Source organism: Delphinapterus leucas, chromosome 10, assembly GCF_059928025.1.
Source record: "Delphinapterus leucas isolate spDelLeu-1000000601 "Yukka" chromosome 10, BTC_Dleu_Yukka2, whole genome shotgun sequence".
NCBI classification, from domain to species: domain Eukaryota; kingdom Metazoa; phylum Chordata; class Mammalia; order Artiodactyla; family Monodontidae; genus Delphinapterus; species Delphinapterus leucas.
This window is the reverse complement of record NC_143138.1, coordinates 1,182,225-1,207,965: the sequence shown is the minus strand read 5'-3', so window position 1 is coordinate 1,207,965 and position 25,741 is coordinate 1,182,225. Positions and strand designations below refer to the sequence as shown.

The 25,741-nt window shown below is 44.8% G+C and overlaps 1 protein-coding gene and 1 pseudogene across 14 annotated transcripts in view; both read left to right on the top strand.

Annotated features, from left to right (window-relative positions):
* Nucleotides 1–25,741, top strand: part of GMDS (GDP-mannose 4,6-dehydratase) — a 481,231-nt gene that overhangs the window by 318,813 nt on the left and 136,677 nt on the right. The gene's annotated exons all lie outside the window — the stretch shown is intronic.
* On the top strand, nt 11,085–24,474 carry LOC149748108 (small ribosomal subunit protein uS2 pseudogene; annotated as a pseudogene).

Here is a 25,741-nt window from a genome sequence, read left to right as displayed (position 1 = left end):
TCAAATTATTACTGGCGTGGAGTTCTGATGTGAATGTTTCCCCCTCTCTTTTGTCTTAAGGAACTCACTTCCTATGAAAATAATCAGAGCCCTGTCAAGACTACCAGTAATCTGTGACCTAGAACTCACCCCAATACTTCTCAGAATGATGAGTTTCTTAATATGTTTGGGCTTTGCCAAACCATCACATATTTTAAAATATAGTTCTGGTTTTGAATTTCCAAATGCATTCACTCTGAATAATTTCATAACACTAATACTTTTAAATGGGAAAATGTGAATTGGGTCAGAAGGCTTACTTTTTGCAAGCGTCCTTCAGCTCAGGTAAACTGTCACGGGGTTTCATAACGCATAAGGCAGCAAACAAGAAGTCACTTGTCAGAGCCGTCTGTTTCCTGGTAGTTTACACACCAGAAACTGAAATCTGAGAAGAGCCCTTGAAGGAAAACAAAGAGCTTTACAGTATTTTTTTTTCTTTTCAGGAAAACACACAGAAGCTAATTTTAGCTTCTTGATCAGATTGACCCAGCCTTTAACCCTGGCAGACGTTACCCCACACACTTCCAATGGACAATAGTTTGCATACCAGCCTCGCGCTGGAAACAGATGTGTGCAGGGAGCAGCCCCTCCCTCCGGACTGAGCCCGCGCTGTCCTGGGCGCTGAAACAGACAAGGTCCTTCCTAATTGGGGTAAAAACTGGGGCTTCCTTCACATTTCAGACTACAAGCTTTCCTGACTTCTTAAAAATTTATTATGTCACAGTTCTGTTTTGACCCGAGTTTCAAAATATCATTCACTAGAGAAACATCTCTTGGCTTCAGCATGAATTCTATCCTGGGGAAAAAAAAAAAAAAGAGAAATTGTTAGCAGCTGCGCTACTCATGAGTGATGGTTACACAGTTTATATATTAAAACGTTTGGAATGCGAACAATTACCTCTTTTACTTTCCCACCAAGTCTCCTATAGTTTATATAAATTGCATTTTTATTACCAAAGAAACGTCAGTCTCCCCCCCCCCCCGCCCCCCATTCTCCCCCACCCGTCCTGCCCTTACCGGGCACGCTCCGGGAAGGGCCCGCCCCCGGCCACTGTCCCATCATGTCTCTGGCCCGTCCCCCAGCAGCGGCTCCTGGCAGCCCTGCTAAGAAGGAGCCCCGAGGGCTGCCAGCTCAGCAGGATTTAACGTGGCCTTCTTCTCCACACCTCCGGGGAGACCCCCTAACTGCTGAAATGCTAGAGAGTTTTCCCATGTTTGCTGGGAGACAAGGAACAATTTCTGTTTCCTTGAGCGATGAAAGAGGATGTTTCCTGTCTCGTTTGCTGTAGTAATTGCCTCTCTCTAGACTCCCCCTCACTCTGGGATGCTGTAATTGGGTGTAATATGTGTGTCCACGTGCAGAGCCCACGTACCAGAAGACACAGGAGGACCATTCTGCCAGTACTTTCCATGACTGTTTTGGTAAATTCTTATTTGGAACCTATGGCTCTGGGACTTCACTGAAATCACAAAGCGACTTAATGACCATGGGGTCTGAGCTAGGATCCCAGGGCCAGGTCCCCAGCTGAGGCCCTCATCCACGTGTGCCGAGCAGCTTAGTGACCAGCCAGAGTGTTCTTCAGGCTTACAGGCATGAAATCCTCCTTGATGCTTGGAATCTGTAAAAGATGAATTTAGGCGCATGCGTGATAGTTTTTTAAAGCTGAGACTTTATGTTACGGAGCATCGTGTCAATTACAGGGCTTATCAGAATTTTAGAAACTAAATGAACTTATTCTTCAATGTATACATGTTTTCCGCTTCTTTAAAACATTCTTCTCTCTTAAAAATAATTACGAGCACCTCTTATCCCTCTAGGTGAATGGTTTACATTAAAATTTAAATATGCAGAATTCTAGGAGATTATAATACATCTGAATAGAATTATGTACAGTAAATAGCTGTTGGACTGTTACGATGATAATTGCATATTAAATATATTTAATGCAAAAAAAATTCTAAACTTTATAGGGCATATAAGCAATTATTGGTCAGATATCTATACCAAAATATTATCTCTTACATTAGCAAGTTAATAACCAATAGCTACCTTTGAACTTTGTGAAGGGAGGTTAAACTATTTTCCTGGAATTTTTGTTTGACTGCCAAAGGGGGAAAATTTTTCATTGGATTTTGATATCCAATACTTTTTATGTGTACATTTTTATTACCAAGGGATTCTTTATCCACCTTTTATTTTTTCATAATAAAGTTCATACATCTTTCAGTAATGCATGCGTAGCAGATATCACCCTGAGTTCTTTCTCCCCACTTAAAATGCATGCTAAATATGTTTTCAAGCATGTGAGTCTCACTTCACTACTGCTGGGTCAAGACAGATGGCTTATAGACGGTAAGAACAGATTAGGAGGTACACAGTTTCGTTGGATAATGGTTATGTTGTCAGAGGGCTTTTGTGTTAGTGCCGGACGGAAGCTTTCGTCTGACGTACGTGGTTATTGTTGTGCAGGTCGCCAAAGGAAACACTCTAAATGGCAGGAGTGGTTTCTGCTCAGCATGAAGATCGCCTGCATGCGCCATATTACTTTATTGTATGTTTTCATGATCAAGGGAGCAGTGAGGTTAGCATGACCCCCACAGCTTCTGCCTGTCATCTTCTTGTCTTGGTGGAGAAACCTGACCCAACATGCCGATTTTTAAGCGGCTAGAAAGAAGTATCCTTCAAGGAACAGGCCTCTTCCATGAAGCTTTCCTGATGTGACAAGTTACAGCCGGTAGTTTCCACAAGAAATGCTGAAGCCCATTGAGTTTAGCTCTCTCTTGAGTTTACTAGCGTCAGCACCTGCTACGGATGAGGTAGGACACCTGGGCCTTGCCTGTGGTAACTTCTTATGTCTCAGTAGCCCTGTAGGTGAGTGGTGCTCTCCTTAGTCTGAGGCAAAGGAGGGTGAAATGGCTTACCCAGGATCACAAGGGGGGCACATAGTAGATCTGGGATTTAAACCCAGGCTCCCCACCGAAATCTAAAATGCAGAGTGCACTGATTTTTATAATCTAGTGTTTATGTATATGTGTGTGCTACATACATGATGTGAATGTGTGTGTATATATATGTGTACGGGCATATGTGTGTATATACACCTGTGTATTACATGTATATATACAATCTGCGTATACGTGTGTATACATTTGTATATACGCATGTGTATATATGTGTGCATGTGTGTATAGGCATGTGTATATATATACACGTGTATATGTGTGTCTATGCATGTGTATATGTATGTGTATAGAGTGTGGGTGTGCATGTGCTTATATATGTGGGTATATCTATGTGTGTATATGTGTGTGTATCTGTGTGTCTGTTGGTATATGTGTGTGCATGTGTGTATATGCATGTGCATGTGTGTATAGAGTGTGTGTGTGCATGTGTTTATGTGGGTATATCTATGTGTGTATCTATGTGTGTCTTGGTATATGTGTGTGTATATATGTATGTGTATACGTGTGTGCATGTGTGTATATATGTGTCTATTGGTGTGTATATGTGTGTTCATGTGTGTATGTGCGTTGTATATGTGTGTATAGAGTGTATGCATGCGTTTGTATATGTGGGTATATATGTGTGTGTGTCTGTTGGTATGTGTGTATGTATATATGTGTGCATGTGCACATGCATATGTGTGTATAGAGTGTGTGTGCATGTGTTTATATGTGTGAGTATATCTGTGTGTATATGTGTGTATAGAGTGTGTATGCATGTGTTTATATATGTGGGTATATATATGTGTGTGTCTGGGTGTGTATCTGTGTGTGTCTATGGGTATATGTGTGTGTATATATGTATGTGTATATGTGTCTGCATGTGTGTGTGTATCTGTGTCTGGGTATATGTGTGTGTATGTATGTATGTGTATATGTGTGTCTATGGGTATACGTGTGTATATGTGTGTATAGAGTGTGTATGCATGTGTTTATATATGTGGGTATATGTGTGTGGGTGTGTATCTGTGTGTGTCTGGGTATATGTGTGTGTATATGTATGTGTATATGTGTGTGCATGTGTGTATATATGTATGTGTATGTATGCATGTGTGTCTGGGTATATGTGTGCATGTATGTATGTCTGTGTATGTGTGTATCTGTGTGTGTCTATGGGTATATGTGTGTGTATATATGTATGGATATATGTGTGTGCATATGTGTCTATGGGTATATGTGTGTGTATATATGTATGTGTGTATGTGTGTGTATCTATGTCTGTGGGTATGTGTGTGTATATATGTATGTGTATATGTGTGTGTCTATGGGTATATGTGTGTGTATGTATGTGTGTGTATATGTGTCTGCATGTGTGTGTGTATCTATGTGTGTCTGGGTATATGTGTGTATATGTGTGTGTATGTGTGTCTATGGGTATATGTGTGTATATATATGTATGTGTATATGTGTGTGTGTGTCTATGGGTATATGTGTGTGTGTGTATGTATGTGTATATGTATCTATGCATGTCTATGGGTATATGTGTGTATATATATGTATGTGTATATGTGTGTGTGTCTATGGGTATATGTGTGTGTGTATGTGTATATGTGTGTATCTATGTGTGTCTATGGGTATATGTATGTGTATATGTGTGTGTGTATGTCTGGGTATATGTGTGTATATATGTATGTGTATATGTGTGTGCATGTGTGTGTGTCTATGGGTATATGTGTGTGTATATATGTATGTGTATATGTGTGTGCATGTGTGTGTGTAACTGTGTCTGGGTATATGTGTGTGTATATGTGTGTATATATATGTATGTGTATATGTGTGTGTATATATGTATGTGTATATGTGTGTGCATGTGTGTGTGTATCTATGTGTGTCTGGGTATGTGTGTGTGTATGTGTGTGTATGTATGTTTGTGTATATGTGTGTGTATCTATGTGTGTCTATGGGTATATGTATGTGTATATATGTATGTGTATGTGTGTGCATGTGTGTGTGTCTATGGGTATGTGTGTGTGTGTATGTATGTGTGTATGTGTGTGTATCTATGTGTGTCTATGGGTATATGTATGTGTATATGTGTGTGTGTATGTCTATGGGTATATGTGTGTATATATGTATGTGTATATGTGTGTGCATGTGTGTGTGTCTATGGGTATATGTGTGTGTATATGTGTGTGCGTGTGTGTGTAACTGTGTGTCTGGGTATATATGTGTGTATATATATGTATGTGTATGTGTGTGTGTGTATGGGTATACGTGTGTGTATATATGTATGTGTATGTGTGTGTGTGTGTCTATGGGTATATGTGTGTGTGTATATGTATGTGTATATGTGTGGATGTGTATCTGTGTGTGTCTATGGGTATATGTGTGTGTGTATGCATGTGTGTGCTTGTACTGTTTCCACCACCACCACCACCGCCCAGGTAGCATTTCTTCTCTCACTTGGGAGAAAACTTTCACTTAGAGAAACCCTAAGTTTGAGGCATTTCAAAGTTAAGTCATTACAATAATCTGTCCTTGATATTCTAGTTTTTAAAATTCATTAGCTCTACTTTCTCTTGGCTAATACATTTTCATATACTCAGTTTAGTTTCCCGGAAATGTAACAGATCCAGAAGATTTTTGGTAATATTGTTATCCATTGTCATATTTATACCATGAATTTGCATTAATGTGCATTCAGATGGGGATTTTACGCTTTCCCGTCTTCTGTAGTTTTCTGTTGGGCTAGTGACTAGGAGGCATATTTTAAGACCAAGTGTATATTTCAGGAAACTTAATCAAGTGATTTCACTTTTTCCCCTTTTTCTTAGCTCTTTACGGCATTATAATTTTTCTTTCTTTTGCATTCTCCTTAAAAAAAAAAGGAAGAAACTCATGACTTCATTTTATTATAACCTGCTTTAGGCTCCACCAGGCCTTTCCCCTCCCCCTTCTCTTCACCCAGCGAATGGCCTGCAGGGGCTGTGAGCTCCCCAGAAAGCCGAGCTGTGCTCCCGAGGCGGCCTCACGGGGAGCCGTTTGCCCTCACAGGGACAGAAGCAGTTAATGGGCTTGGTTCTGCTACAGAGTAAATGACCTGCTGAGAACTCGTTTGTATTTGTATATGTTTTTATGGTTGATGTTTTCAGTGGCCCATGTTACAAAGTAAGCCATAACTACTTCTGTAAACACGTTACAGTAGTAAAGCAAAACTGTATATTCCTAGATATTTATATCACTTCACTCAAAGCCTTGGAGTGAAACCTGAAAAATAAAAAAAAAGATTTCTTCCCAAACATTTCAGTTAGAAACTCCATTTCAGATCCTTGGCAGTCTCATGTATAGGCTTTCTTACATGATTGTTGAATAACATGTTATTATATGCAGGGAAGAATAGTTCTTTTGTTGGCTGCATTACATTTTGTGGTGAAATTGGAGAAAACAAATCATTAAGGAAGTCTATTTTGGTTCAAGACATTACACACTTATGACGAGTCTGTTTTTTAACCTTGCCAAGTTGAAAGAAAATGTAGACCCATTGGTGCTGGAACAGGAATGCATGTTGCAGGTCGCAGGCCGTCAGCAGCATCGTGTGTGTGTGTGTGTGTGTGTGTGTGCAGGGCAGCGGTGGATGACATAGGTGTGTGTGGACACCAGCGTGTATATAGCCCTGCTGCTGCTCCTAAGTGCGGTCATGGCTAATTCATTAGTGACTGGCTTTCTAGATCCTGCTCCAGAAGGAAGGAGAAGGATGTTTTCTTAATGACATGGTAACTCTGATAATCTTACCAGACCTGCTTTCTTCGGGCAGTTTCCCTGGTCTCCCGAGAGCCTATTGCCACTCCCCCATTGAAACTCCCATGGAAGCAGCGTCCTGTGGTCAAAAGACAAAAAGAAAAGCTTCTGCAACTTAAAAAAAAGAAAAGTGTCTGTGTGTATCTATTTGCTGCAGTTAGCATGAGCAGAGAAAACAGTATGAAAAGAAAAATGCCAAATTCGGACTTGGTCAGTGGGTTGAATTCCACTTTGTTTGAAAGAGGTGGAGAAAGTCTTTATATACTTCTGTGTTCTTTGATTTGTTACAATGAGAATGTATTACTTTTAAAGTTATAAAAAAAATAGAAAACACAGCCAAATGTTTTGAATTACCAATAGCAGTCTGACATCTTCCCTCTATGGATACCTGTATTTTCGGGGGGGAGGTCTTTTATTTTTTTAATTAATTAATTAATTTTTTTGGACTGCGTTGGGTCTTCGTTGCTGCGCACAGGCTTTCTCTAGTTGCGGCGAGCAGAGGCTACTCTTCATTGCGGTGGCTTCTCTTGTTGTGGAGCACGGGCTCTAGGTGCGCGGGCTCAGAGTTGTGGCACGTGGGCTCAATAGTTGTGGCTCGCGGGCTCTAGAGCGCAGGCTCAGTAGTTGTGGCGCACGGGCTTAGTTGCTCTGCGGCATGTGGGATCTTCCCGGACCAGGGCTTGAACCCGTGTCCCCTGCATTGGCTGGCGGATTCTTAACCACTGCACTACCAGAGAAGTCCCAGATACCTGTATTTTGGAAGAGGGTTAATGTACCTGAATAAATCTAACAGTGGTACTTTGTGGAATCCCTGTAATATTGCCATCAGGAGTTCCTGAGCTTTGAAATGAGACAGAACTGGGATGCAGCCCTAGCCTGGTCCTTAGTTGATGTGATTTAGGACAGCTAAATAAGCTCTTTGGACCTCACTTTCCTCGTCTAGAAGGACGTCATAAAAATACCATTTCTGTTAAGATGGTAGCGATGAGTGGAGATGATTAAAGCTGCTAGTATGTGTGGCAGCATTCCCGTAAATGCCGCCGAGAACATAGCTGAGCACACAGTAGGTGCTCGGAACTATGGGATGGGTTAGGGTCAGGGAGTAAGTGATTACTTCTCTGCCAGTGCTGACCCTGCCCGGCCACCTCACCGGTCAGGTCAGGGTCAGGGTCATATGGAGGCCAGGCCTCCGCTCAGCTGAGCGCCCGTACCTGTGGGACAGCAGGCCCTCTGCTCAGCGACTTCTCCTTTGCAGACAGCGGTGTTACTAGCAGACACCACGTATCAGAGATCAGAAATGTATTGTGTCATACACAGACTGCTTTTACCAATTGAAGTGCTTCCTTTTTCTCTCTGCTTTGCAATATTCTACCAGTCTGGGTTTTCTCGTGAGTGAAATTTGCAAGAATAAAAGCGAGAGAGGACATCAGAATAAGGGGCCATCCAAAGAGCTGAATAATTAAATAGGAAGTTATCTGCACACTCACCCTGGCCTTTTACTGCTCCTGTTCTTTTTCATTAGAAAGAAAAAAGGAAAGGAAGAAAGAAAGAGAGAGAGAAGGAAGGAAGGGAGGAAGGGAGGAAAGAAAGAAAGACGGAAGGAAGGAAAGAAAGAAAGAAAAGGAAAGAAAGAAAGAAGGAAAAGAAAGAAAGAAAGGGGGAAGAAAGAAGGAAGGAAAAAGGAAGGAAGGAGGAAAGAAAGAAGAAAGAAAGAAAAGAAAAGAAAGAAAGAAAGAAAATAAAGAAAGGAGGAAAGAAAGAAAGAAAGGAAAGAAAGGAATGGAAAGGCTTGTTCCTTACCTTGTATGAATGGTAGTGGGTTTATATTTTTAAATCTCACTTGAGCAACTTACTCTTTTTAATAAAGCGGGGTTCAAAGCATGTGAGTCATCACAAAGGAGAAAAACAAACAAAAATTCAGGCTAATTTTCTCCTAGTTTTCCAAGAAATGGATTATTCCATGGTGTTACTCACCAAGTGGAGTGAATGTCTCCTTTCGAGCCCATGGGCAGGGCTGCCACCTCTGTCCAGGTACCTTTTCATGTGTGATCAGTAAGTCCAGACCACAAGTAGCCTCCTTTGAGAATTTAATAGCAAAAACAAAGGCACTGAGATTTTCCACCATAACTTTTTTTTCCAAAAATAGTTATCTACTGTTTACTTTGTGAAAGTATCACTTTTTCTGTATATATTTGCACGTGGTCACTTGGTGGGTTAAACATATTATTTATGGGGTGGACTAACGCCCTGAACTTGCCTCAAACCTGGGGTGAATTGTGGACACCTTTAACGAGATGGATGGCTTTGTTACTGCAGGCAGTATATGCACTGGGGAAAAATGTCTTAAATGATCCTAAAGCATTTCAAGACAGAGCAAGTCCCAGCTTTTCATGGTGAAAGAGATGTAGTACACACTTGGGGGGTCTAACCCACAGCAGAATTCATTTCGTCCTACAGACGGGTATTTCGTAGCATGATCACGTATGTTTTGTCTTAGAATTTATGATGTTTTATTGAATGTGTCCTATTGTCCCCAAATGTGACTCGTTTTTTCACATTTGATTTAAAATAAACACCTTTCTTTTTCTTAGTACGAGTCAACTAAACACAGAACTGTTCATCCTATCATTTTTCATTGGAAACTGAAATATCCAGAAACTGAAATGTCAAGAAATTTTACAAAATGATAAAATAAATACCAGTTGTTTAATTGGTTCTGTATAATGAAATTTAGAATCATAATTCTAATTATAAAGCTGAACTGTTTCAGTATGTGAGCTTTGAAATACACACACACACACACACACAGATTTTTTGGTAAAAACATTAAATACCTTCAAATTAAATCTGCTCATCTTCCACTTGAGAGTTCTTTAAAACTGTAGACATTAAGTAGCTTTTATATTGTTGAGTCTTACACCATTTAAGTCTTCATAATAGCCCTGTGGCACATGGACAGACTTTGAGAGAGCAGCCTGGGTGGTCCCTGAATGTTCCAAAGGCAGCTGCACTTTTTTTTCCCGGGTACCCTTATCTTGGGTCTTAATGTTGAAAAACATTGCAAGACTTGTCATAAAGTTCTGACAGTCTTTCTGGTCCCAAAAGTTACCCTTCTTTTAGAAGGAAGAAAAAGCCCTTCTAGCCATGGTCCTTTGGAAGTGGGTGCTTATCCTTTGTGAGAAGATTCCTGTCTCTGTGAGGAAGGAAATGAAACCTCCCGGCCTGGGGAGCTGGAAACTCTTGGTAGCCAAGGTAGATTTAGTCAGACTCTTACCCCGGAACTGATATTCTGATTGGGTTTAAAATTCTGTGGTCAGTATTAGTTCTTATCAACAGGTGAGATCTGCTGACATGAAAATGGAAACACGAGAAGGGGGACAGGCTTCAGGTCACCCCGGAGCCAGGAGCTGCACCAATGCACCATGTTTGTGATGCCAGATTTTCAAAATGTGCTCTCAAGAAGCAAGTATGATTTATAATCCAGTCCCTACATTTCCTTATATGAAACCAAGTATTACTAATTGTATTAAACAACGAATGGAGTTTATTCTGCGACTTTCCCCCAATATTTCAGTTTCCAACTGGAGAACACTAGGATGGGACAATTCTATGTTTAGTTGACTGTGCTAAGAAACATTTTTAAGAAGTTTTTGCTTTAAATCATATTTGAAGAGTGTAAGTTAGTAGAGACTTCTTTTCCAAAGGAAGGCCAGTGAATTGCTTTTTCTCTTACACTTGAAGCTCTTAAGGGTCTTGTGGGGATGTTGTAATCCTTGGAAAGATGCTCTTATTAAAAGCTCTGGAGCTTTCTCTGTTTTCTCAACCATCCATTATTAGCTATCTAGAACTAATTACTCCCAAGGCACCTCTTTAGGGATTTTATGATTCTCTCTGTCTCCTGGGACATCATGTAGAGTTTTCAGATGAAAAAGGAAGCCCATAAGAATTCCTTCTTTTTCGTAAATCAGATGAAAATAGGAATGACTTAGGAATAGTTGTTCCTAAAATAATTTCATTCCCCGCCCCTCCCCTCCCCGCCCCGCCCCTCCCCTCCCCTCCCCGCCCCTCCCCTCCCCTCCCCGCCCCTCCCCTCCCCTCCCTCTCCCCTCCCCTCCCTCTCCCCTCCCCTCCCTCTCCCCTCCCCTCCCTCTCCCCTCCCCTCCCTCTCCCCTCCCCTCCCTCTCCCTTCCCCTCCCTCTCCCTTCCCCTCCCTCTCCTTTCCCCCTCCCTCTCCTTTCCCCCTCCCTCTCCTTTCCCCCTCCCTCTCCTTTCCCCCTCCCTCTCCCCTCCCCCCTCCCTCCCCCGCTTCCTTCCCCTCTGTGTCCTCCCCTCACTCCTCATCCTCCTTTCCCTCTCCCCCTTCCCTTCTCTTTCTTCTTTGCCTCCCTCACATCCTCCTCCTTAATTTCTTGGAAGATTCTACAGCTGCTCCACTGGGAACCTCTGGTTCTCTCTGCGTCTCTCAACGCAACCTGAGCTACCGAAAGTCTAAAGTCCTCAGTAAGATTCACCTGGTCCCCGTTTGCTGCCTTCAGCCTCCCTTTCATGAGCTCTTCACATGAGTGGCCGGGAGAGACAGGCATCCCGCAGCCCACCCTGCGCGGCCAGGCCTGTGACCCTGCTCTTCCCATCACCTGGCCCAGGCTACACAGCCTCTCTTGGGCTGTGAGCTCCCTGCATCCTCCTAGGTCCTCATCTGAGATCTGACCTCTGTAAGCGTTGCTCCAGCCCAGCTTTCATCTCATTCAGAACAGCTCCTCCCTCCACTGTGCTTCTGTGGCATTGTGTATAGAGCTGTATTTTAGCATTTCCCATATCTTAACCCTAAATTCTTCTCCTCCTCGACTGTGATTTCCGTGACAGTAAGAAGGTGTCGTTATTTTTATATATCCAGCGCTGTACCAGGAGCATAGTAGGTGCTCAGTAAACATTAGTTAGATGAATAAGATGAATGAACACCAGAGCTTCTAATTCTAAAATTATGGACGCAAAGCATTTTAAAATTAGGTACTTAATTTCAGTGGATGCGTGTTAGGTGTTGAAAGAGGATTATGTGAACATAGTCCTTGCTTTAAAGGACCATCAAGCTTCTTTCCGCACCAGTCAGGCAGGGGTCCATACAGCGTTGTTCTGGATTCCCACCGTAACTTAAAGGGAAGCTCTCACAATGTCCGGAGCCCTTGATGTCCTGCAAATGAAGGAGGAGGATGTCCTCAGATTCCTTGCAGCAGGAACCCACTTAGTTGGCACCAGCCTTGACTTGCAAATGGAACAGCACATCTACAAAAGTGATGGCATCTACATCATAAATCTGAAGAGACCTGGGAGAAGCTTCTGTTGGCAGCTCGTGCCATTGTTGCCATTGAAAACCCAGCTGATATCAGTGTCGTATCCTCCAGGAACACTGGCCAGCAAGCTGGGCTGAAGTTTGCTGCTGTCACTGGAGCCACTTCTGTCTCTAGCCGCTTCCCTCCTGGGACCTTCACTAACCAGATCCAGGCCGCCTTCCAGGAGCCAAGTCTTCCAGTGGCTACTGAGCCCAGGGCTGCCCACCTGCCTCTCACAGAGGCCTCTTATGCTAACCTGCCTGCCGTGGCTCTGTGTGACACACTCTCTCCTCTGTGATATGTGGACATTGCCATCCCATGCAACAACAGGGGAGCTCACTCAGGGGGTCTGATGTGGTGGATGCTTTGCCTGGGAAGTTCTGCGCATGCGTGGCACCATCTCCCGTGAACACCCCTGGGAGGTCATGCCTGACCTCTACTTCTGCAGAGACCCTGAAGAGACTGAAAAGGACGAGCAGGCGGCAGCTGAGAAGGCTGTGGCCAAGGAGGAATTTCAGGGTGAATGGACCGCCCCACCTCCTGAGTTCCCTGCTGCTCAACCGGAGGTGGCGGACTGGTCCGAAGGTGCGCAGGTGCCCCCGTGCCTGTTCAGCGGTTCCCCGCTGAAGACTGCAGTGCTCAGCTTGCCACTGAAGACTGGTCTGCAGCTGCCACTGCTCAGGCCGCTGAGCGGTAGGAACAGCCACTGAGTGGTCTTAAACTGTTCTTCTGCAAGCTCTTAAAATGGAAATAGGTGGACGGAAATAAACAGTTTCCAAAAAAAGAAAGAAAACGGACCATCCAACTTATTCGGAGAACGGTGGAGAGCAAAGTGGGACTACAAACCAGCAGTCACTGTTATCACAGGTGGAGTTCCTGCTGTCCATGGGCGATGGGGGATGGGCAGTATTGCACCCTTCAACAAGGCACAGAGGTCATGCCTGTGGATGTTCCCATGCAAGAGGCAAGATACCTCCTTTGCCATTAAGTCCCCCAAAGCATTATGGAGGTCTCTAGTTTAAAAAAAATTGTGTACAATCAAAATACTGGCAGTGATCATACATATAAAATTTTATATGTTGAAGATAGAGTAAAATGTAATCGTCTACTGATAATTAAAAGCTGCACGCATTTCTTTCATTTATGCAAGATGTATTTAATCACCTACCAAGTGCGGAATACCAGTGGGAGTTGTCGGGGACATAAAGATGAATGAAACTTAGCTGCTAGTAAACTTGCATCACTTGTTGGTCCAAATGTCTGTTCAGAGCAGTTCAAACTTCGTAGCTGCATAGTGAATCCCAGAAAAACCTCAGGACTCTGTTCTTGGTTGACTCCTATGAAACAGGACGTATTTCCACGGACAAGGTGAAAGTTTTTAAAGGATTATTTCATCATTTCAGCCTCAGTGGGCCTGAGAATTTACCCAGCACAGCAGTCCCTCTAAGTCATAAGAGACTAAAAGAAGCTTTTAGACTCTGTCCTCGTTGCGTGGGACAAACTAATCAACAAGATTCTACTTCCCGTTGTCAGAACCGTCCTAAGCCATTGCCAGTTGTCCTGAGAACAACGAGGAGAAAGAGCCCCACGAAGAAAGGAGGGGCCGGTGAGCCCGGTACAGGGCAGCCCATCTCAGCGCCGCCCGAGTCACCCTGCTGCGGCCGCCACCGCCGATTCCCAGGAAAAGCACCGGGCTCTCACGTGTTCAGTGCGTGTAAAAAGAAGACAGCCAAGTCTGTTCTAGTTTTCATAATTAACTGCAACCAAGATAAACTTTTAGTTTCCAAGATGGTTCTGTTGAAACACGCTTGACTTTGGTCATCAGCGTCCTGATGCCCTGAGCCACGGCGCTGAAGGCGAGTAACCTTCCCAAAGCCGGTGTGACCTTGTCCTCACCCCCTTGGGCAGAGGAGACCCCTGCGATGGCCCCCCTTCCCTCCCCCTCATCTCCCTGTCTGTTCCCGGGACAGACCAGGCTCTCCAGGCCGCCTTTATTTACTCTGGTCCATCTGCCCGAAAACTGTCTCCATCCTGCCTCCCCACTGTCCTCTCACCGGTCCTCCGAGCACAGTCGCCCCTGAGCTGGCCTTCCCACCCCGGCTGGGTTAGCTTAGGAGCCTTCAGACTGTACCATCCCAGGCCGGGGCCGCCCCGCATCCCAGCCTCCAGGACGGCAGAGCTGTGCCTGATTGCTGTCCGCGCCCCAGCCCCTGGCCTCAGGGTGGGCAGACAGCACCTGCTCGGTATCTGTTCTTTGAATAAATGGAAGAACTATTAATCAACTGAATCAGTTTGAAAATTGATATTAGTTAAAAAAAAATAACCATCCCAGGTTTATCTCTGTGGCACCTGTTAGATCTCAGTGTCCACCCTAAGACTGTGAACATAAACTGTATTTCAAGGATAACTGAGCTTTGTTCTTTGAGGCCACAGTCCGACCATTTTCATACCTCGCCCCTAGCGGTCGTGTAAATGCTCCGGGAGTGGTTTGTGCGTCACTTTCCTTCCACCCCCTCCTCTCTTTTCGTAGTTAATCCTCATCTATTCCTAGATTGCAGAATTCTTTCACTAGCCCTCTTCTTTGTCGCTGGCTCTTTAATTTACACGCTTGGTTGGCTGGTTCCTGTTACTTGGCCAACAAATCTGTCCTGTGTCGTCTCTTCTGAGTAATTTATAACCTCCATAAAATGCCACGTAGAGGCACTTTTTTACATTTTTGAGTAATGGTGAGAAAGAATTGCCCTGGGAATCAAAAATCCAATGAGTCATAGATTATTTTGTTATTTATGACCAGAGAGTGGTCATTGGCAATATTTGGCAATTTTACAGCTATGAACCTAGGCTATTGTGCTTTAGAGTGTAATTTATTAAGCAAATAAAACTCTTACTGGTAATGGGTCCTGTTAAATCTTAAATCTGGGGGACCACATGGGCTCCAGGCCGGTACAGCTGTGGAAGTTTCATAGTAGCTGCATACATCTTGGATGTCTGGACACTAATATTTTACACTTACTTCATGGTTTTATTTATTCAGTTGCCTTTATATTCTTGATTGGATTCTGACCAACCATTTTGGTTTAAGAAGTCATCAGCTTTGAGTAGAGAAGGAAGAGCCTGGAGAAAATAAAATGGATTTATGTTGAAAAAGCACAAATCCTTCTTTCATTAGTAAATTCAGGCTTTAAAGAAACACCAGATGTGTTCATGGAAAATAACTGATGTAAAATCATCTTTGAAAAAGAAAAAGACAAGGACCTTCAACTTAATTACATATATCCGAGGGAGAGATACAGAAGTGGACACAGAGGTAGGTAGGTCTGTATATGCATGCACACCACACACACAGACACAGACACAGACACACACACACACACACACAGCATATGCTAGTGCAAGTGGTGTCAGTGAGAGCTTAGGATTTCTTTTTTTTCAAATCTCCATTTATATCAGTAGTATTTTGTAATGTTGACTTCGGTTTAATTCCAACCGTTCTCACCTTTTAATATGTTTGGAGGAAAAGGTGATCTTAAATTCTCAACAGAGGAAACGGATCTTTTTCAGAATTGCTACATCAGGCAGGACTTACTTTTTGTTGTTTTCTTTTTAAGCTGGAAATGTGCTTTCTTTGATGCAATTGTTATATGTGTATGTCTGACAAATTCCAGGGCTAGAGAAACTCAGTTACTACTTAACAGCATGAAACACTCTCAAGAACTTGTTTCAAAAGCCAAACTCCAAATACTGATCAACAAGAAAATTCCAAGAACGTTCCTTCCATTTGAAAGTAAGTTCTGGGCGTTACACCTACCTGTCCATTCTACACAGAACTAACTAGAACCTCGCCGTGGTCGTTGCTGTGTATCTCTGCATAGAACAGAGATGGGCAAGTGAGACCCAAGTGTGTATGTGGAAGGGGCACTAATGCAAATAAGACTGGAAGGAGATGAAACCAGGTATGTGACCTTGAGGGCTGCCCTTGTGCTCAGCCACGCCCCCTCGAGGTTCTCACTGCGCCATCTCGCGCTCCGTTATAATTTCCCACTCACTTTTCTGCCTCCCTGGTTAAACTGGAAGCCTCTTGCCATTTCCTTTACCAACTGTGCACCACTCCTGTGGGGGGCCAGGTAGCAGGGCTGCTTGGATGGGCCCAGGCTTCCTCCCTGCTGGCTGCTCTGACTCTGCTTCCCTGGACAAATGATGGTGCGCTCAGTCTGAAAATTCCCGGGCTCCTGGCTTTCCTGCGTTAATTTGTCGGAGTTCTTTATATTGTGTAGAATCAAGTCCTCCGTCAGCCGTGTGCAATGGGAGTATTTTCTCCCGGTCTCTGGTTGCCTTTTCACTTTCTTTGTGGTTTCCTCTGATGTGCAGTCTTTGATCGTCGTCAAGTTTGGTTTATCATTTTCCCTTCAAGGTTAGTGTTACTGTGTCTTCCTCCAGAATCTGCTCGTCTCTGTGGTCATGTTTCTTCAGGGAGCTTTGTAGTGTTAGCTTTTATCTCAAGATCTGTGATCCACCTACAACTACTTTTGTTTATGGTGTGAGGTAGGGGTGGAGATTCATTCTTTTCTGTGTGATATCCAGTTGTTCTGGAGCTTTATTGAAAACACCTTCCTTTTCCCCCATTGAATTGTTTTGGTATCTTTGTTAAAAATTAGAACAATATTTCAGTTTTTGAAATTCATTCTTTCATCCATAATTATTCCAGTGAATTTTAACTGGGTTCACATTATGGTCATTTGCCCAAACAGCATGAAACACACACATGTTCCTGCCCTTGTGGGGTTTACAGTCCATGGTTCTACCCTTCGGTTTAGATTGAAGCAAGGAAGGGATTTTATAAGAGAGTAAAAATCTGTCATTGTAAGTACAAGATCCCTGTCAATAAATCTCACTTTCTCTAATCTGTTCTTTGAATTATAAAAATAAATATTATAACTAAAAAAAAAAAAAAAAACCACACACAGCTAAAATGCTGAACGTGCTTTTCCAAAGCACACAGACTACCTCTGCCCCCACCCCCCAATATTGAGATTCTCGGGTCTAAATGGAGACCATGTATGCAGATGACATTTGTCATTAGGACTGGACATGTCAGCACTTGAAGAGGCCTGATGGCGGCACAATGACAGATACGTCGAGTGAACTGTGGCTTTCAACTCTGAGGGAAACATGAGCTGATCTGTGAATTTGAGTGTATCTGTTATGCTCCTAGTTTTGAAAGATAACTATTGCTTAAATAAAACCTTAGGTTTCGATTATAGGTATTAGTGTGTGAAAATATCAACAGAGCCTTTTTCCTGTTTTGAAATGGAAGAATCCTAAATTCTAACCTGGGCAAATTCAAATGCATTATATGTCACTGACACATACTAATGGCTGTAATAACAGAAGGCTTTTGTACCAAAATCCAAAATGGATCAAGTTGAAAAGGTGTTTCCACAGCCCTATTTAAGTTACAAATGGGCCCACAGACCAGGGTCTCTGACAACCCTGGTGCCCGCACAGTTTCCTTTGACAATGGATGGGGCACCCGTGCCCAAATTCAGAGACTTTTAATGACTTGAATTGCTTTGACAATATAAGCCCTGATCCAAAAGAATCTGCTTCTTGAATCCAAAACTAAGATCTCAATTTATAAGAACTGTTAGTGTGGTATTCAATACTTTTAAGTAGCCCAAATGAGCAAATACTAAGGCCTGTTTTACTAGTGGGGATAACTCTCCTCCAGGCTCTAAGGCTGATGTTTGAATGGCTGTATGCTTCTTCCAAAGTAAGGGGCTAATTTGGACTTGGAACAAAGTTGGTTATCTAGATACATTTTCACACACAGATCACAATTACAAATACCCACATTTTCATATAAACTGAAACCGTGCAGTAGAGGAGCCCCAAACTGGAAGCTGCCTGAGTGACCTGGACCAGAGTTCTGCGAACCGTTTTCATCTCAGAGCCCCATCCCCTCCCCTTAACACCCTCTTAAAAATTATTGAGGATCTCAAGCTACTTTTGCTTTTGTGGCTTGTATCTACCAATATTTACCATATTAGAAAATAAAACAGTGATATTTAAGAGAGATTTATTAATTCTTTAAAAAAATAACATGGTAGAAATATTTTATGAAGAATAACTGTTTTTAAAAACAAAATACTAGTAAGAAGAGTAGCATTATTTCACATTTGAAAAAAATCTCATTAATGTCTGGATGAGTAGAAGACAGTTGGATTCTCTAATCTGCTCTGACAGTCTTGCAGTGTCACAACTCAGGTGGCCTCTGGAGGACCCCTGCACACTCACGAGAGAAGGATAATGGCAAAGACACAACATCCTCGTGTTATTAGAATATAATTTTGCCCTGGAGACCGAATTACAGGGTCTCAGGCAGGGACCTCCAGGGACCCCGGATGCCCTGGAGACCGAATTACAGGGTCTCAGGCAGGGACCTCCAGGGACCCCGGATCACACTTTGAGAACTGCGGCTCTGGAATGCTTATGGGCTGCATCAGAGCCATACAGCACACCACCATACAGCCTTACAAAATGGCATGGATGTGTACCCTTTCAATACACAGGAACATATGTTTAATAATACATGCTCCCCCTACTTAGAAAACAAACAGTATATCTTAGAATACTTAAGTGCATATTGAACATGACAGAAAAAAGAAAGATAAAGCATACATTTCAGACCACTTCCTATATCAGTACTTCATAAAATCAAACAGCATGACATTGAGCCATCTTAAAGGGCTAAACCAATAAGCTACCTTATGGAAATCTAAGAATGTAAAGATGGAGCTATAAGTTCTATGTGACAGGAAAGGGACCCATCAGTTCCTAAAATAAGATAAAAAAGGCGGAAAGTTGATACTCTAATACAGACAGTAAGATGCCTGTTTTAATTTCTCTTTGAAATAGAAAGCCACTCAACTTCTTTAGAAGGTTGGCTACAGGATACTTGGCGACCATTTTTATTTTTTTTTCTCAAACAAAAGTTTTAATTTTCTTGAAGCACTTGGAAAAATATTCCACTGAGGTCCTGGAGTTCTCTGCCTTTGAATTTGCAGAGATGACGTTAGCCTAGAAAATATCAAGAGCAATGCATTTCAGCTGCCAATGGAAGTGAGTGTATGATAGTAAAGAGCTTGGGGGAAGCACGAAATAGAATAAACACATTACTGTCATGTAAAAATGTGTATTGATAAGGCTTAGAAGTGAATCTCTAGTAAGTTTTTAGAACTTTCTGTTTATTGGCTTTGTGTTTTACTTTAGCACATTTTGACCTTCTGTAATTTCCAGTGAAAGTGTATACAATTCATGATAAATAAGAGATATATCTGTCCTCTGGTAGTGGGGGAGCTAGTGACTCAGGGTGGTGTGATCAGCTGAGGGGACCAGCTGGCCCCGAAGTTCTGACTCACTGGCAGGGTTAGCACAAAGCAGCGCTTTTTACCCCAAATCCCTGAAGTAACAGAGAGAAAAGCAGAATGGCCCCAGTAATGTAGGTGGCCGAGGCACGGTTGCTGTTTTGGGGACCAGCCTCTGGGATGGTTGAGGGGGTCTGGATGCAGCCCCAGAGGACTCCGTGGCCCCGCTGGGTGCGATTTAAAAGACTGGAGAGAAGGACGTGAGGTTGGAAAGGCTTCCATTAGAGCCACGTTCGTGCGCGAAAGCGAACCCTCCAGGTAGCCAGCTTTGCTCGGTGAGCTGAATAAAAGGCTCTTATTGCTCCTGTTCCTCAGAGAGAATGAGCCAATTAGCCCACTGGCTGTAAAGCAGTTACAGAACGAAGACAGTAAAGGAAACCAAGTACTGGCGACCGTTCCATCTCACCCTTGAGTCCTGGCTTTATCTTGTCATCGGCTTTGTTCTCCTGGTGAATGGTCAAGTCAGTATCCTTTTCTTTTCTGGGAGCCCTGGCATTGCAGCAACTCTCTCAAGATATGCACGCAAAATCAGACACCTGTGAGCTTCAAGCAACAAAAATCAAGTCCGACCGTGTGCACCCTGGCCTTACAGTGGAGTTCCCACCGCGTTGCCTGCACCTCGGGGTGCAGAGCTGGCTCTCTCCCGAGAACCTCGCCCCCTCTCTCCCCCCTCTCATTTCCCCTCAGTGTAACCCAACACTTCGGCAACTGGAGGCCCAAACAGTCTTGTTAACTTAAAAGTTTTCCTTCAGATTTATTGACCCAGCAGAGTTGAACAGGGTGAGTGTTGATCTGGGCCTCTCAGGTATTTCTTTAATTATTGGGCTGGCATCTCTAGGGCCTCATAAAAATGTGCAGCGTGAGTCGGTAATAAAGTCACTGTGTGTTTATTTACGTATTTATGTATGTATGTATGTATGTATGTACTTATTCGGGGGGTGGGGGAATCGGGGGTTTTCTAAGGGGAGCCTCTACCTTCTGCCATAAATGGTAGCTGTGGCCTTGATAATACTGTGGTTGAACAGTAAGGGCCCCAGGACTGCTCCCTGAAAGAGATTAAACTGTAATTAAACTCCACTGTGAGTAAGGAGGGACGGAAAAAAGAAGGAAAAAAAAATGTGGTTTCATAAGGCAGAGAAGAAATACATTGAGTGGTGTTTACAGGCCAGAGATGTTTTTTTGCCATCTCGACTACAAAACAGTCCTATTTTTAGCCAGCCGAGGTTTTGCAAGAAGGCGTATCAGTCCCACAGTGCTGTTCTCTGAAATAATTGCACGAGCTGGTCCCAAGTCAGCAGCACTAACGGAGAGGCAGGAGGGAGCATTTCTCAAGCCTACAGTGCTGGTGACATTTGCTTTAACACTGAATTATGTCGGCTGCCGGCGTGAAGTTCCACCTCATGGGAACAAGAATTTAACTGGATCGTAATTGAACATACATCTACATAATATCCTTTTGTTTAGGCTCAAAACTGGATTTTTTTAAACCTACTTATCAGTGCAGCTATTAAATATTGTGGCTCTCAGGCTATCAGTCTGTGATCAGCACAGTTAGTGCATTTTACCTTCCAAGGAAGTGCACTTGAGCCAGCTGGAGCACGGAAGACAGAGGAGCGGGGAAAGTCGTAATTGAAACAGGCGACTGCTTCAGCACAGACAGGAAATAAAAGGAACACTGGCCCTCCGCGGATTAAATTAGATGTTTCAAATTCAGACAGTATCGGGGAAAAGAAGACTTACGGGAGGGGAAAAGGGTAACAGTGAGTTCATTCAGCCGAGCCCCCGTTCCCCTCCTAACATGTGTTTCTGCCGGACCATCACTGTGCCTGCCCCTGCAAGGGTCGTCCCCAGCCCACCCCCTGCCCTCCCGCTCATGTCACACCATCCGTCCCTCCTGCCTGTCCTCACCCTCCCAGAGTCCTTTGGTTTTCCATTTCCATAAATTAGGCGTGAAATTACGTTGGGCTGAGGATACAGGATTTCAGCTGTTTTATAGTTGGAAAGGAAAATCTTTCAGACCTAAAGCAAAAACATTTTTTTAAATACGCTTCCTGCCTATTAGTTTGAGATATGCCTATTTTAGAAAATGCTGGCTTTGTAGAAACCTTCTTTCTTCTTTTTAATCTCACAGAATTCTGTCTCATCCTCCAGTTCAAGTCAAGTCACAGGGATTGAGCGCCGACTGTATACAAGGCCCCCAGGCTGACTGGAGACTGGCATGTGTATGTGCACTAAGATGATCTCAGCATACGTATACCGCAAATCCTCAGTGAGGACTTGTGCTACTTTGTTAAAATATCTTAGGGAGTAGATTTTGTTTTACGTTGTAATAATCAGCTGAAACGGCTGCAGCATTTTTGTTTTCACTTTCCCCATGTGCTACTGCGTCTCAGTTTTTCTGTTTAAGCGAATATGGGTCTTCGTTTAACAGAGTTTGCTTAAATATCCAAGTTCAAAGCTTGTTACTAGCAGTGACTGTGACATTGCTCTTTAAGGTCAGTGCCTGTTTCAGCCCGATAGCATCCAGTGTCGTTCATTTGTGGGGATGGGTAGCGTCCTTGGGTGAGGTATTTTCTCCGAGATATATATAAACACGCTGAAAACGTCAACGAGTTAAAAATATGATCGCTCTGCCCTGTCCCTTCTTGAAAGCTGGTGACGGTCAGTGTTAGTGTCGCAGACGGGTAGCATCCCAACTTTAAAGGTCTCTCTGAGGCTCCCTGGGTCCCTAAACCATCGTTCTGGGGGAGAGTGGGCCGCCCCATCCGCTCGGTGGGCGCACTGGTTCAGCTTCTTGAATTGAGCCTGGGAAAATTCTCGTGCAAACATCTGTTTCGTTCTCCGTGCCTCTGCCACGAGAGCAAGGTGGGGTGGGGAATAAATACATCATGGGTGTGGGTTTGCATGGAAAATGTTGCGGGTTGCTTCCACTCCAGCTGGACAGCTTTATGTAGCTATAAACCTTTACTGCTGTATTAAGGTTCTATTCAAAGGGAATGAATCTCTGATATTCGTGGTCCAACAAAACTGTTACTAATTGCTTATCTACTGAATAGCTACCAGGGCTGGCGGCTTGAACAGCAGTAATCCAGGAATGTAGTGTTCTCCAACAAGGGAACATTCTTGTTCGTATAAATAGCATGGCTTGCATTTTTCAAACTCGAAGCAGCAGACTAGAAATGCATACCTGCGTCCCCCATCAAGGCCACTGGGCTTAGCTTCCTCCCAGAAAGTATATTTCTCCCTTCCTGAAAGGTCATTCCAACGTGGTCTCCAAGAATGGGGGCATTATACAGAGAACTCTGGCCTCAGGCAGGCTGTGCTGATTGCTGGGTCCCAGGTTCAGGGTTGGGTGTCCCAAAGAGTGCCTGGAAGTGGACTGGCCTCCGAGCAAGGATGAGGTGGCTGCCCGTGGCCACGATCTGTGGCACCCACGGCCCTGAACTGGACAGCCCCTTTCAGGAATTCCAGAGCTCTGTCCTGCAGAAGTTCTACCCGGAGGTTTGCTCTGGTGCTTCCACATCTTCTGGTGACTGTTCTTGGAGGCTCAAGCCGCCCCTGTGCATTCAGGTGCAGAAGTGCATGCCTCGCTGCAGCCGTGTGTCCTGGGGCCGGTGCTTGCCGGGCGGTACTGTGATGAGGTGGGTGTTAGCAGGCCCGTCAGCGCACCAGCCCGCCCATCGTGGTGTCGCCTACTCGAAGCCTCACAGTGGCCCTCCCGAGATGGGCTGTGTTATCAGCCACTTTTACAGATGAGTGCACAGAAGCTTAACGCCTGTGAGGAATTCACCACCAGCATCCGTACACCTGGTGTGTGGAGCTGCTGGGATTCACACGCAGGGCTCTGGGAATCTGAAGCCTTTTTAGCCCCCTGTACCACATATACGTGAGCTGGACCTTCTTTACTTTGAAAACCTGGTGTGTTCAGCATGAATGGTTTTCAGACGGCGGCCCCATGTGGGCGTCGTCCAGCAGCCCGGTCAGGGTGGGTGGAGGGCAGGCAGGCGGCCACAGGGAGAGGCCAAGGCTGGCCCTGAGCAGGTGATGCGTCCCCACCTCCTGCTCTCCTTCCCAAAGACAAGCCCTGAATAGTAGTGATTTTAATTATTAAAGAAAAAGGGACACCAAGGTGTGAATGACCTACTAGCTTTAACCCTTGGAGAGTTCATTAAATCATTCTTTCTCTGACATAAGCATGTGGGAGGTGTGTGCAGCAGGGGGGTGAGTTGTCTCCTCTGTTCAGGAGGGGGCCCCCAGACGGTTTGTCTAGTTTAGTGGGATGTCACGCTGAAGTCAGCCGTTTCAGATCTGTCGTGCATTAATGACACTAACAACATTAAATGAAGAGCACACACACATATTCGAGACTTGCCTTTTCCAGTCTCCCGCGCCCCCATTTCTCTTGACCCCCTTTGCGTTCTTTTCCTCTCCATGTGAGGCTCCGTGACAGCTCTCTGCTCTAGAACGTGACCAAGGAAGGAAGGAGAGCCAGGGTCTTCTTTTCCTGCCTTCCTTCGCCTCCTTGGACAATAATGAAGACCTTCAGACTTAAAATAAGGGTATATGTTGATTATTGTTTTCCTGTTTAAAAATACACCCATCAGAGTTCTCAGATTTGAAAATGAAAACTGGAGGGAAGGAGCTTAGTGTAAGCACCTTGGAGTCACACGTCAAGGCCCATCCTGGGTGAAGACCCTGCCCGGCTGGAGCCCAGGGTCTGGTCAGCACGTGCAGTCTGACCCGAACAACAGGGCCACACACTGTCATCACTGGGGATTAAATCCTGGGAAACTCGGCACTTGAAAGGGAACCTCTGTTTTATTATCTGAACATTGAGGGCAAGAAGGAAGCGACTTGACTCTCCTGCCAGGAGGCTCTGGGCCTGGACCCGGTGAGGGGTACCCCTCCCTCCCCACTCCCTGTTTCCCACTCCGTCTCCCCGTCCTCCCCCACTCCGTCTCCCCGTCCTCCCCCACTCCGTCTCCCCGTCCCTCCCCTCCCCTCCGTCCCCCTTCCTCTCCCCTCCCCCTTTCCCTCCCCTCTCCCTCCCCCTCCCCTCCCCTCCCCTCCCTCCCCCCCCTCCCCTCCCCTCCCCCTCCCCTTCCCTCCCCTCCCCCTCCCCTCCCCCTCCCCTCCCCCTCTCCCTCATCCTCTGGCTCCAGGTTCCTTCCCTTGCCCATCTTTGAACTAAACAATGCCCTAGGAATTGTTGGGAGTAAAGGTTTTGAAAGTTAATATTTAAAAATAAGCAGTGGGGGGCTTCCCTGGTGGTGCAGTGGTTGAGAGTCCGCCTTCTGATGCAGGGGACACGGGTTCGTGCCCCGGTCCGGGAGGATCCCACATGCCGTGGAGCGGCTGGGCCCGTGAGCCATGGCCGCTGAGCCTGCATGTCCAGAGCCTGTGCTCCGCAGCGGGAGAGGCCACAACAGTGAGGGGCCCACATACTGCAAAGAAAAAAATAAAAATAAAAAAATAAAATAAGCAGTGTTGATTGAAATGCCTCTTTACTGGCTTGGGAAGTACTCACTAGGTCCAGCACACCATCCATGGGACAGAAGTCAGATCGGGGCTTTCTGAGCTGTTTACGTCCAGCTGCTGCCTCGCTGGATTCCTGAGGCTGCTTCCCATGAGCCAGGAGCCTGTCTTCAAGCCAGCAGGTCTGTGTCGCGGCCTGCAGCTCACACCCCATTGTGGGTGTCAGCAGGGCCAGCTCTTACTCTCTAAGCCGTGCAGGGCCCGACCAGAAAGGGGACCTTATGGCAAGGCGGGCGCTGGGGCTCAGAGTGCTGGCTCTGTTTGGCATCTCGGGGACCGACGCTTGGACGGCTCCCAGACACGTACCCCGCCAGGAGGGATGCTTGCTCCTGGAGAATCAGTGGGCTGCTTGGCTGCGGGGAGAGCCTGAAGCCCTTCTGATCAGAAGGAGACTCGCGCTCCCCCAGCCCCGTTCCTCCCGCACAGATCAGCTTCCAGAAAGCCGGCGTTGTTCCAGAATCTCCCACATGGGCTTGCACAAGGCCCAGTGGTTCTACAGGTTCTGCTCTTTCCTGAGAAGAACTGAGTACAGGAAAGTTGACTTAATACATCCTTAAAAATCTGGTTTCTTTCAGAGTTGCCCATTACAGTCACTTATTTGAAAATGATAACACAGTGGTGTGGGGTTGCATTTTTCAGTAATAGCTTCTAAAACCTTAAAAATTTTCTCTTAAG